General features: G+C 40.7%; 1 protein-coding gene across 10 annotated transcripts in view; it reads right to left on the bottom strand.

Annotated features, from left to right (window-relative positions):
* Window positions 1-11,830, bottom strand: part of PDE1C (phosphodiesterase 1C) — a 317,833-nt gene that overhangs the window by 21,099 nt on the left and 284,904 nt on the right. The gene's annotated exons all lie outside the window — the stretch shown is intronic.

Below are 11,830 nucleotides of genomic sequence, written 5' to 3'. Positions count from 1 at the left end.
TTTGGTTGACGCTTGTTAATCTCCAGAAACCATTTGCCCAAGGTAGCAAGCAACAACATCAGTCTTTTTATAGTACCTGTGGATGTAGCCTAGGAAATAACAAAACAGAGAACAAAAAAATTACAATACCTATTGGTGGAGCAAAGCCATATCCCTGTTGACAGTGTCCAGCCCAAATAAAGTCTAACAGGTTCGTGAATATGAAATCTAGGGGCCAGGCCAAAAGCAGTAATAAGAAACATTGTTAAAGCAACACATTTATGACAGAAGGAAAAATATCCCTGTTCCTGACAGGAGGAGCTTGTCAGACTTACCCTTAGCCATAGTATCCTCCTCTACAAGAAACTTATGACAAGTCAGGTATGTATGGGCAAGTTATTTATGAAACCATCTCTCACAACAGAGGTTTGTTCTAAAAACATGCAGGACTCACTTAGATATTTGCTTTAGATAGAGATTTAGATTCGAGATTTGCCTTAGATAATTAAAATTCCTGACCTCTTCAGAAACCCAGAACGATCATCTGAAGCCAGTAGAATTAACTCTCTGGGCAAATACTAACAACTCCCTCAGCCTCAGAATTTATTTGACTAACAGCGTCTGGAATGCACAAACGTAGCTGATTTCTATATAGTTATGCATACCACAAATTAATTTCACAATGAACAGATTTCCCTGAGGTAGAAACATAGAAAATAAAATTTTTTCTTTATTTCTAATGAAAGAGGACAATTTCTAATGGAAGAGGACACTATCCATCCCTTATTACACTGTCCTCAAGAAATCCTCTGGAAAAGTGTCAAACAGGAACAAAAATATTTTACTCTGTATCGGCCAAACAAATTCTCTGAATATGTCTGGCATTCTGCTTAGCTATATTTATTCTAACTACACTTTTATCAGTAGAGTTTGAAAGTGCATTTGAAAAGATCTCTCAGGCAAGGAGGCTCAACCCAAGGAGAGATGAATTTACCTGTAAGGCTGCGCATGCCTCAGAAGATGTGATGATATTAGAATCTCTGCATCCCTTTCAGAAAACCAGTTGTTTTTTTTTTTTTGCCTTTAAGAATATGGTTCTGGATTTTTTTATTTGTTTAGGCAAAGGCAAAAAGAATCAACAAAACAAAGATGTGAGACTTTGCTACTAGACCGCATTATATCTGATGAATGAATAGCAATGGCTTGAGTTGTTATCATCTTCTTCTACTGTATAGTTAGCAGGGGGACTTCTTTCAGGATGGTTCCTTGTAAATTGCTACAACAGCTTGTGAGCCTAAAGACTGTTGAAAAGAATTAGGCAGTCAGCTTTACACTGGATTTATTTAGTCTGCATTGTCACACTCCCAGCACTACAGAGAGTATATGATCTTCATTGGGCCACATCAACAGCCGTAACAATAGCACTACACTTTCTTGATTTTTCCCATCTAAAATATGCGGCCTGATTTACTGTCATTAACAGGCTCACAAAAATCCTATGAGATGGTTAGCCATATTTTAAAGAGAAGATACTGACCAGAAGGAGAGGTGATCATTCGGAACATGTCCGTTAACTGGAGTAAATGACAGCTTTGGCTATTATTTCTCAATCTCTTAAATGATTTGCTGAATCACAGCAGGCATCTGAAACAGAGCTCAGCGTACCACTTAACTCTCCTTCCCACTCCTATGCTATCCATACTCTCAAGACTTTTAACCTCTCTGATCCCCTTTAGTGAAACAGGGATAAAATGTGATGTTTCTATGCAGACTAGAAGTTCCTGCAGGGAACTGAGTCATATATTGCTTTCTTGCTTCTATTAGTCACATCATCAGCTTAAGTCAGAACATTCCAGTACAGAACTTGCTTTAAATTGTTTTTCTACCTGGTGGAGCAAATGTGTCGGCTTCCTAGCTGAGTTTCCCTTCGGATACAATATAGCTTCTCTAAGACTACCTTAACCTCAGATATGATTCAACCTCTTTTCCAATTCAGCACAATAGATCCAGTGCAAATATTAGGACATCTTAACAGAAATAATTGAAAGAGGAAAAAGAATGAATATGCTCTGCACACAGGAAGACTCGTAGTTCACTTGGCATATATTGAAATTCTTTATCTGAAATAGCCTCGTTTGAATGCACATCTCTGCCCTTCGGCATCACTGTCAAATTTATTTTGCATGTCAGGGTTGAGTACTGGCCCTCCCCTTGACCACAAACAGAAATGCCAGTGACTTCTGCAGCTCTTCATGAGATACCAGCACCCACTGCAAGATTATGAAGTCCATTTCTGCTATCAGCTCGCAGTTAATACCAGGGAATTTCTAACATGTGCTCACTGGAATACAAATGCATATATTTACTACATTATTACGTAGTCTGATGAACTGAAGTGAAAATATACTGCAGTTTGTCTTTACCTCCACACAGAATTGCTCAGCATACAACTGTAAGCATATAGCAAGGAAACTGGATGTCAGTTTTACACAATCAGCGATTCATCTCACACATTGGCCTCTCCTTTTGTGATGAAACAAATGTTTTGGAGTCCAAGACCTTACAAGAACTACCCGTTGTCAGTACTTATGCTCGTCTAACACAAGCTTTCACAGTCTGCTACCCAGCTGGAGAACAGGAACAGCGCCTTGGAGGCATTTCGGCAGAGGTGAGAGTTTAGGCTGACTCAAAAACTACACCTGCTCTGCAGTGAGTCAGGCTCCTTGTCGAGCCCACATCACAGGCACTGTTCTGCTCAGATCAGCTGGAAGTCAGGAGCCAGCCTCTCTCCACACAGCTTCTGAAGGGTCCGGCTCAACCTCTCCAGCCAGGCACCTGCCCTCTCCCTCCATCACAGTCACAGAATCACTTGGACTGAAAGGCCCCTTAGAGACCACCTGGTTCCAACTCCCATCATTTCCTCCCATGTCACCAAAACCAAAGCGCTGTCTGGGCAGAGCCAGGGACAATCCCACATCCTCCACTGCAGGGCCGTGCTGTGAGGGCAAAGTCGAAGCCTATGGGTTTCAATTGCATTTAAAAGAAACTGTTGCTATCTTCTCTGAAAGCTGGACACTATGTGCAGGCTGCGTGGCAGTGGGACATGGAATAAGGTTTTCTACACAAACTACCTAGCTTGCCTGGGAGAGCAACAAGACCACTACCAACGTCAACCACAAGTTCGTGAGGTTATTCACAGTCCCCATTTCCTCTTCTCAAGGATGTGTTTCTTCAGCATTACAAGCTATACTTGATAATAAAGGAAGCACAATGATACCACAGTCATCCAGGATTGCACACTCACATTTTTTTCTAAGCAGATTAAGGCAACCTTGTAGATTATTTGTGAAAAAGAAGCAGGTAGCATGTGAGAATCTCAACTTCTAAACATGCTGCATGAGCACTTCTGTAGGACAACAGAACCCTACCACATTGCCAAATAATTTTGCCCTTGAGGTACTACTATCCCAAGGGATTTCTGAGTTTGTGTTTTAATACACACCAAAAGCCTCAGTTAACCATATTCATCTTTATTTAACTACCTGAGTGACTTTTCATGCTATTATGATATGAAATCATAAAAAGATATCAACCAAATCATTTCAGTGTACAGTTATTTTTAATTTTTGTATTTTTTTTTATATTTTGTTCTTTAAGATTTAGAGAAAAAAAATGAATCCTAAAGGTTTTTTAATTTCTATTAAAATCAGATTCTCTCATTGCATCCCGATAACTATAGTGCATGACACGAACTGTATGTTTTACGTTCTAACACAAACAGTGCATAACAGAGGGGTGTCACTTGAAGGGAAGTTGAATATGCAAAGTTTATGCACACAATAACTTTTTATCCTGAAAAGGAAGAGTTGTGGGAAGAATCTAATAAAAGGTAAATGAGAGACACTGAGAAGGTGAATAGGGAACAGCATTTGCTATTTCTCACAGCACAGGTAGTGGGCTAGCAAATGAAATTATCAAGCGGTAAATTTGAAACAAATAAAAAGAAGTGATTTTTCATACGACACCTATGCAAACTTTAAATTCTGTTGCTTTGGAGTGCCCGCTACATAAGAGTACCAGGACTTAAAAGAAAATTAAACAAATTAATAGAAGAAAAATCCATCAGAGGCTATTCAAGATTTGTCCTCTGCTTTAGCACGGTGGAAGAAAAAAAAAAGTTTAGGGGTGAAGTGTTGCTCTCTTTTTATTATTTCTTCATTAAACTCTCTGCTATGAAATGTTGTAAAGTGGGGCACGGAGAGCTAAAGGGCCTTCTGGACTGACCCAGCAGGGTTGTTTGCGTATTCCTAGGTAAGACGATACAGTGTTTGAAAGTAGCCTCTACCCTCACCTATTAAAACAAAACAGAACAAAGCCCATCAAAACAGATTTTAAAATAGCATATACATTTGAAAAACAAAAAATTCAGATGTTCAAATTCTAAAGCAAAGTAGAGAATTTCCCCAACCTTCAAAAATTTACACCAAATGTCACATTTCTATGAGGCACTTTCCTGATACAGGTTTTTCAGACTTTCCAGATTTCAGGAAAGTTAAGAAATATTTGGACTGCTTAAAATTTGGAATACCCACTTCTTACTTCTATTTCTCTGACACTTCAAATACAATAAGCCTTAATCACAACAGATAAGCCCAGGTTTTTTACTGTAAGACTACTCCAAAGTTTGTTCTCCTCCCACATGCTGCTCAGTCCAAATACTGCGTGAAATGACAACAGAAATGACAAACTGTTGTATGTCAACTGATGTCATAAAACAATTACTGCAAAATGAGGAGGAAAAACAGTCTGAGTGAATGTGACTCAGATAACCCATAATCCAAAAGGTGGTTATCCTTAATACTACGTAGAAAGAATGGAACTATTTGCAGCTGGGAGGATAGCTCACTAAGCAATTTCCACGGGATCCTGCCAGCTGTTTAATTCCTTTTGCTGACTTGCTCAGGACCCTGCTGGGACCGACCCCTTGATTTTATAAGCTTATCCCAGCAAGCCTGGGTATTTCTTGTTTTCCCTGCATGCTAACATGTGCTCAGTGGTACATGCTTCTGTCTGAAAAATACTAGTAAAGCTATTCCTGAAGCAGAATAAAATGATGATGTCCAAAATCTCTATTCTCTTGCTTCTTTTCAATCAGAGATGGGTGACGCCTAAGAAACAAAGTTTAGAAGATCAGTGAAATGAAGAAGAGATATGTGTTACAAGTTAATTCATCTGCATTATCTGCCTTTTTAATAGACAAAAAATAATTATTTTTCCAAAGGAAACAGCTAAGTTTCTCTGTGGTGCCTGAGTCCTGTTTAAAGCAAGGGAAAGAAATACATAAATATTTCCGGGAGAAAACTTTGAATACTTGTTTTGTAACTGAATTTAAGTACCATCACTGTAATTTAGCAGACATCCCAAGTGCTTAGCATTCATGTTGCTGGGAGGGAAACGACATTAGCATGGAAGGTATTCTTATTTTTGAGTTTTGGCACATAGTTGTCCCTAAATCATTCATGACTTCAAACAATTTCTAGTCGTGTTCACATGGATCTTGTGCTTCATGTTTGACAGCTTGCATTATAGTTGACCTGAAATCACTGCAGTGCTGGAAGAAAGAGATTAATTTAGCTTTAATGTATGTTGTATGACTACTAGTACATTACAGAGATAGTGAACTGCAGAGAAAAAAACCAATGGCTGCACTGGCAAAAGTTTGGTTGCACCAAATACATTTGAATATCCTCAGTAAAGCATGTAGGAAAGAAATTAGTCATGCATTATGCAAGGTAATCTACAGGAGTAAGTGTGAAAACTTATTCTGTATTTGATGATCAAAGATAGTTCAAAGTTCTGAACAAATTTGTGGTAAAAGCTAGATCACAGTTTTCATACAGAGCTGTTCTGTTGTGGATGCAAACTAAAACCCCAGTGCTTTTCAAGGCCCCAAACGGATGAGCTGCCATAGCCAGGAGAGTGACTGAAGCCAACAAAGTTTTCAGCCAAAGATATGAATCAGAATTTTGTAATTAGCACTGGGCAAATAATTTCTTCTTTGATTGAGTGACTACCCTAAAAAACTGGGGTAATACTTCGGCACAAGAAATTGCTTTTTTCTCCCATGGCAAAAAATTATTGCTGGGCAGTGCTTTTGTGGTGGGAGGGAGGTGGAGATGAACTGAAAGTTCACTGCAATATTATAGGTTTTCTACCATCTGAGCTTTTCATCTAACTCAAATAAAACTTTTTTTTTATTATTTTTACTATTTACTTAAAGCTGGCTAAATATGTGAAATTGCTTCAAGGAAAAAATTCTGATTTAGATTTCATCGATGTCTCTTCAGTTTTTGACAATGACTTATTCTGAATCACTTCAATTCCTAAATACTTTTGTCTGATTCAAAATTTCACTTTTCAACTAATGTCACATCCACTTTTCCTTCTTCTGCATTTATTATAGCCTACAAGACCCAGGTTTTGACATTAAGAATAGCTAAACAGCAGTTCAGGAGCAGAGAAGAGAATTAAGCTAGCAATGCAGCAATGGACTTATAAAAGGTAATAAATATTGCTTGGAGGGTACGAATATCAGAAAACTAACCTGAGAAGTGACTCTCTCTTCTCTTTGTCCAGCTTGTATCACCTAAATGGAACAGACTCCTGGACTGAGCAGCCCAAGAGGACTGATGGTCCTCTGATCCGCCCTCAAGCATAGACCAGGCACACACAGCACAGGTCAGCAAAGTACTCACCAAGCACTCAGCTGGCTGTCTATCGGGTGGAGTCTTAACATTTGGATTCCCACTGTGCTGACTTTTTATCTCTTATTGCTTCTACTTACACTACCTTGTCAGAGGCAATGTTACACAGGGAAAAAGGAGGCCTGATTGTCACTGAGTTGAACATAAGTTGTGGAGGGAGGGAGCAAGAAGGACTTGCCTCTTGCTGAAGTGAGACTTTCTATACATCATTGCACATGCAAATTTTCCTAAATGGGATTAGAAGGGCTATAACAGAAGCAAGGTCACAGCTCAGCTCCCTGACTGGTACAATGAAATGGCTGACGGTGCAAAATCAAGGAGGAATGGGCACAATGTACGGCACAAGTTATGCATTCATGTTACACCTCTAGTGTCATGGCTATTATCCCTGAGGAGCTATCTCTAAGCAGAGCTACATGCAAAGGATAAAAGGTAACCTGAAAATGTTCCCTGTAAAGTTAACTGCTCAAAAAAACATTTACGTACCTACACTGAATGCTTTACACCCGCAATTGGAATGAATATTGCTAGTATTCCCTTGAATCTGAAACCCAAACCAAATGCCATCTCTGAGTTATCAACTTTTCACATATCCACATTCTATGATTTCATGTAAAGTAGAAGCAAAAATCAATCAAGCATTTGGATCAAGTCCTAAGGACTTCCTAAATACGTAACATGGCATGAACTGTAGTCTTAGAAAACCAGCCATAAAGGAGACAGACAAAAGTCTCAAAGGAAAACCAGGCACCTTCTGTAAGATTTACACACACAGTCATCAAACAAACAACTTGCAAAACCATCCACATATTTTGACAAAGTAGCTCTCTTCTACATATTCCCCATATTCTCATTGAGTATGCATGCCGTGGTGATGTACTAATCCTAAGGTCAGGATGCTAACAATGTGCTTTTCGTTTAGCTTCAAAGATCACATCACACCATGTTCTTCTATTTGATAGTAAAACTGCATAAAGGCTTCTCAGAGTACATCCCTCTGTGCAAATTCCAGCTTGCCTTAGGTGCCGCTTGTTTAATAAGGCACACTCACATTTTTTAAAAAGAACATAAAAATGATTTTAAAAGAACAGAAGCCTTTTTATCCCGCTCAGTTATTCTGTGGACTTGTTCAACAGAGATAAGTTACAGTGAAATATCTCCTTTTGGATAGGAAAATGTCCTCATGCTCTTCAGGCAAGCTTTTCCAGAGGGCATCAGTACAATGCTTTCCAATTTCTAATTTAGGTCAATAACCTCTAATGTAATTCAGGTAACAGGCCATAAAAGAAGGAAGAAAAGGAAGGAAATTGTCTCTAGAAGTAGTCTTTAGCTATTGTAATTCCAATTTGCCACCACTGCTGGATTCTGACATACAATATCAAAGCAATATCTTACAGAAAGAAATCCAACGTGTTTGCCTTACCAACTGAGATGGGCTTTTTGCTTCTGACAATAATGGAGAAATCAACCTATCTTTTGGAATAGAAATAGATATGGCTCGATTATTTGTATGACATGAAATTTACCATTTTTCCTCTCTGAATTATATATAGGTGAACGTTGTTCTTTTATACGTTTGAGTAACCTAATTTAAAACAACACTGGCATCATGCAGATTATACAAGCAGAATTTTGAAAGAAGAAACCTAGTATTCATTGCAATGTATTGGTCTTACCTAGATCAACACATATAATGCACGTCTGAAAACTATATCTGCAGAAAGCTGCAAAGACGATCATCATTAAATGGCTGAACAACTTTGTGAAAAGCTACATTCTCCTCTAAATTAAACAGGGAAGAATTCTCTTAATTCAACTATATCTGCAGTAAAAGTAGAGCCATCATCACAGCTCCATCACATCATCATTTAAAGTCCTCTCAAAAAAAGCGCTCCTACACCAAAGACATTCTCAGATAGCAATGCTCTGTGCAAGCTACTCCATCACGAATGCCTGATTTCTGATAACAGCTGTGATAGAAAGAGAAAGAAACAGAGCCCCTGTAGTTTACCTTTCTAACCAGGGAATTTTGTACTTGCTGATCAAAGAATGATTGTCAAGAAAAAGTAAGACCAAAAGGAGCTCTACATGTTGGCATGGACAATGTACTGAACCTATAGGAAAGGATTTTGACTACTGTTAAGCAACAACCTAGTGTGAAAAAAAAAAGAAGATAAACTACTATTCTGTCCTCGTGAGGCCCCATCTGGAGTACTGCGTCCAGGTCTGGGGCCTCCAATACAGGAAAGATGAGGAGCTGTTGGAGTGAGTCAAGAGGAGGGCCACGAAGATGATCAGAGGGCTGGAGCATCTCCCCTACAAAGACAGGCTGCAAGGAGACCTCATTGCAGCCTGCCAGTATTTAAAAGGGGATTATGAAAAGGAGGGGAATCAACTTCTTACAAGTTAGACAGTGATAGGACAAGGGGGGATGGTTTTAAGATCAAGGAGGGAAGGTTTAGATTGGATGTCAGGGGGAAGTTCTTCACTGAGACTTTGGTGAGGTGCTGGAACAGGCTGCCCAGAGAGGCTGTGGATGCTCCATCCCTGGAGGTGTTAAAACCAGGTTGGATGGGGCTCTGGGCAGCCTGGTGTAGTATTAGATATGGAGGTTGGCGGCCCTGCCTGTGCCAGGGAGGATGGAGCTTGATGATCCTTGGGGTCCCTTCCAACCCAAGCCATTCTATGATTCTATGACTCTGTGATAAAAGTCTAAATTCCTAGTATGCTTGTAATGTATGTACTCTTCATAGAGACTGTACATGTAAAAGGATGCATATTGCCTTGTATTGTACTGTATTGCATTATTTGCTTTTGCACCGCACAAAGTACTATTGAAATGTAGGGTTAAGATCTGACCACGAGGTGGGAGCATTGCTCATCGTACACAGCCAGGGCACACGAGGCTTTCCCAGTACATACTAGCAGTTCAAGAGATGAATACAAATACCTATATATTTCTGTGCTTTACCTAGCAAATTTCCTTTTTACCACAAGATAAGTTCCCAGGACAAACACAAACACACACGCACACAAATGAACCTGTAATTTTTCTGTTAATTCCCAGCTGAAAAAGAGTAACAGAATAAAGTGTATTTTGGTGACCGGAACAAAGAGTTGCACTGAAAACTTAATATTGCAGAAACTTTCCGCAGTAGGAAAAAAAAATGAAGTGGTAAAGATAACCTGTGAAAGTGGGATATGACATAAAAAGTTTTGTCATTTATTCTAAGTATGTGAGTAGAAAAAATTGCAAAAATAAAGTTTGTGAATGTATAGAAAAATTACTTCTGTATGACTGCTTAAAATTTTCCATTCAAAGTGTTGAATAGCAACTATTTCACAGGGGAAAATCAGGTTTTCCAAAATGGTTTAATAACATTCTATCCCACAGAGAACATGTGATGATGCTGTCAGTGCTGATGATGTCTCTGATAGGACTGCGTCTTTATATGGGAAATGGCAGTCTCATATTTCTTTTCTCAAAGCTGAAGATAAGGGCAGCACTGAATAACAAGCTGAATGTCCCACAGAAAAAAAAAAAAAGCCAATAACAGGAAGATTAGATTAAAACAAGGACACTAGCCTATGTTTAAGAAACTTGAACAAGATTTTGAAGCAGTTAATAGTGCAGTCTAAGGCACAACCGCAGCTTGCACTGGCATCCTCAAGCTAGCTTTAAAGTAGTGGGCTGTGGTACCAATAGCTGTGTGAAGCTCTGGCTAGATGCATTCATAGCTTCCCAGAGGCTTAGAGAGCTTGATCCCTGTTTCTGGAGGCATGCACATCGATCTGTGGGTAGCATAAAGGTAGCACTGACGTGTCACACCTGTGACTACAGCATAGGCAAATCACTTCACCTCTTCGTGTCCCCAGGGGATGGTTATTCATATTTTCTTGGCCACCTGGTTCTCCATTAAGTAGAAGGATGAAGGATGATTACAAATGCTTTAGCATTTACATATTCCAATTACAACATATTGCAGTAAACTTTCATATATGCTCAAAAAGTAACATGGGCACAGACCCATCTACAAGAAGGGTCGTAAGGAGGATCCGGGGAACTACTGGCCTGTCAGCCTGACCTCGGTGCCGGGGAAGGTTATGGAGCAGATTGTCCTGAGGGAGATCACGCGGCATTTGAAGGACAACCAGGGGATCAGGCCCAGCCAGCATGGGTTTGTGAAGGGCAGGTCCTGCTTGACCAACCTGATCCCCTTCTATGATCGAGTGACCTGTCTGGTGGATGAGGGAAAGGCTGTTGATGTGGTCTACCTAGACTTCAGCAAAGCCTTTGACACTGTCTCCCACAGTATTCTCCTGGAGAAACTGGCAGCCCATGGCTTGGACAGGTACACTCTTTGCTGGGAAAGGAGCTGGCTGGAAGGCCGGGCCCAGAGAGTGGTGGTTAATGGAGTTAAATCCAGCTGGCGACCGGTCACGAGTGGTGTTCCCCAGGGGTCGGTGCTGGGGCCTGTCCTCTTCAATATCTTTATTGATGACCTGGATGAGGGCATTGAGAGCACCCTCAGTAAGTTTGCAGACGACACCAAGCTGGCAGGAAGTGTCAATCTGCCTGGGGGTAGAGACGCCCTACAGAGAGATCTGGACAGGCTGGATCTCTGGGCTGAAGCCAATGGGATGAGGTTCAACAAGACCAAGTGCCGGGTCCTGCACTTTGGCTGCAACAACCCCAGGCAATGCTACAGGCTTGGGGCAGAGTGGCTGGATGGTTGTGTGGAGGAAACGGACCTGGGGGTATTAGTCGATGCTCGGCTGAGCATGAGCCAGCAGTGTGCCCAGGTGGCCAAGAAGGCCAGGGGCATCCTGGCTTGTATCAGAAATAGTGTTGCCAGTAGGAGTAGGGAAGTCATTGTCCCTCTGTACTCAGCCCTAGTGAGGCCTCACCTCGAGTACTGTGTCCAGTTTTGGGCCCCTCACTGCAAAAAAGACATTGAGGCCCTGGAGCGTGTTCAGAGGAGGGCAACGAAGCTGGTGAGGGGTCTGGAGCACAGGCCCTATGAGGAGCGGCTGAGGAAGCTGGGATTGTTCAGTCTGGAGAAGAGGAGGCTCAGGGGAGACCTCAT

Source organism: Numida meleagris, chromosome 2 (assembly GCF_002078875.1).
Source record: "Numida meleagris isolate 19003 breed g44 Domestic line chromosome 2, NumMel1.0, whole genome shotgun sequence".
Classification (NCBI taxonomy): domain Eukaryota; kingdom Metazoa; phylum Chordata; class Aves; order Galliformes; family Numididae; genus Numida; species Numida meleagris.
The sequence above is the reverse complement of the archived record's forward strand: the minus strand, read 5'-3'. Positions and strand labels throughout refer to the sequence as shown.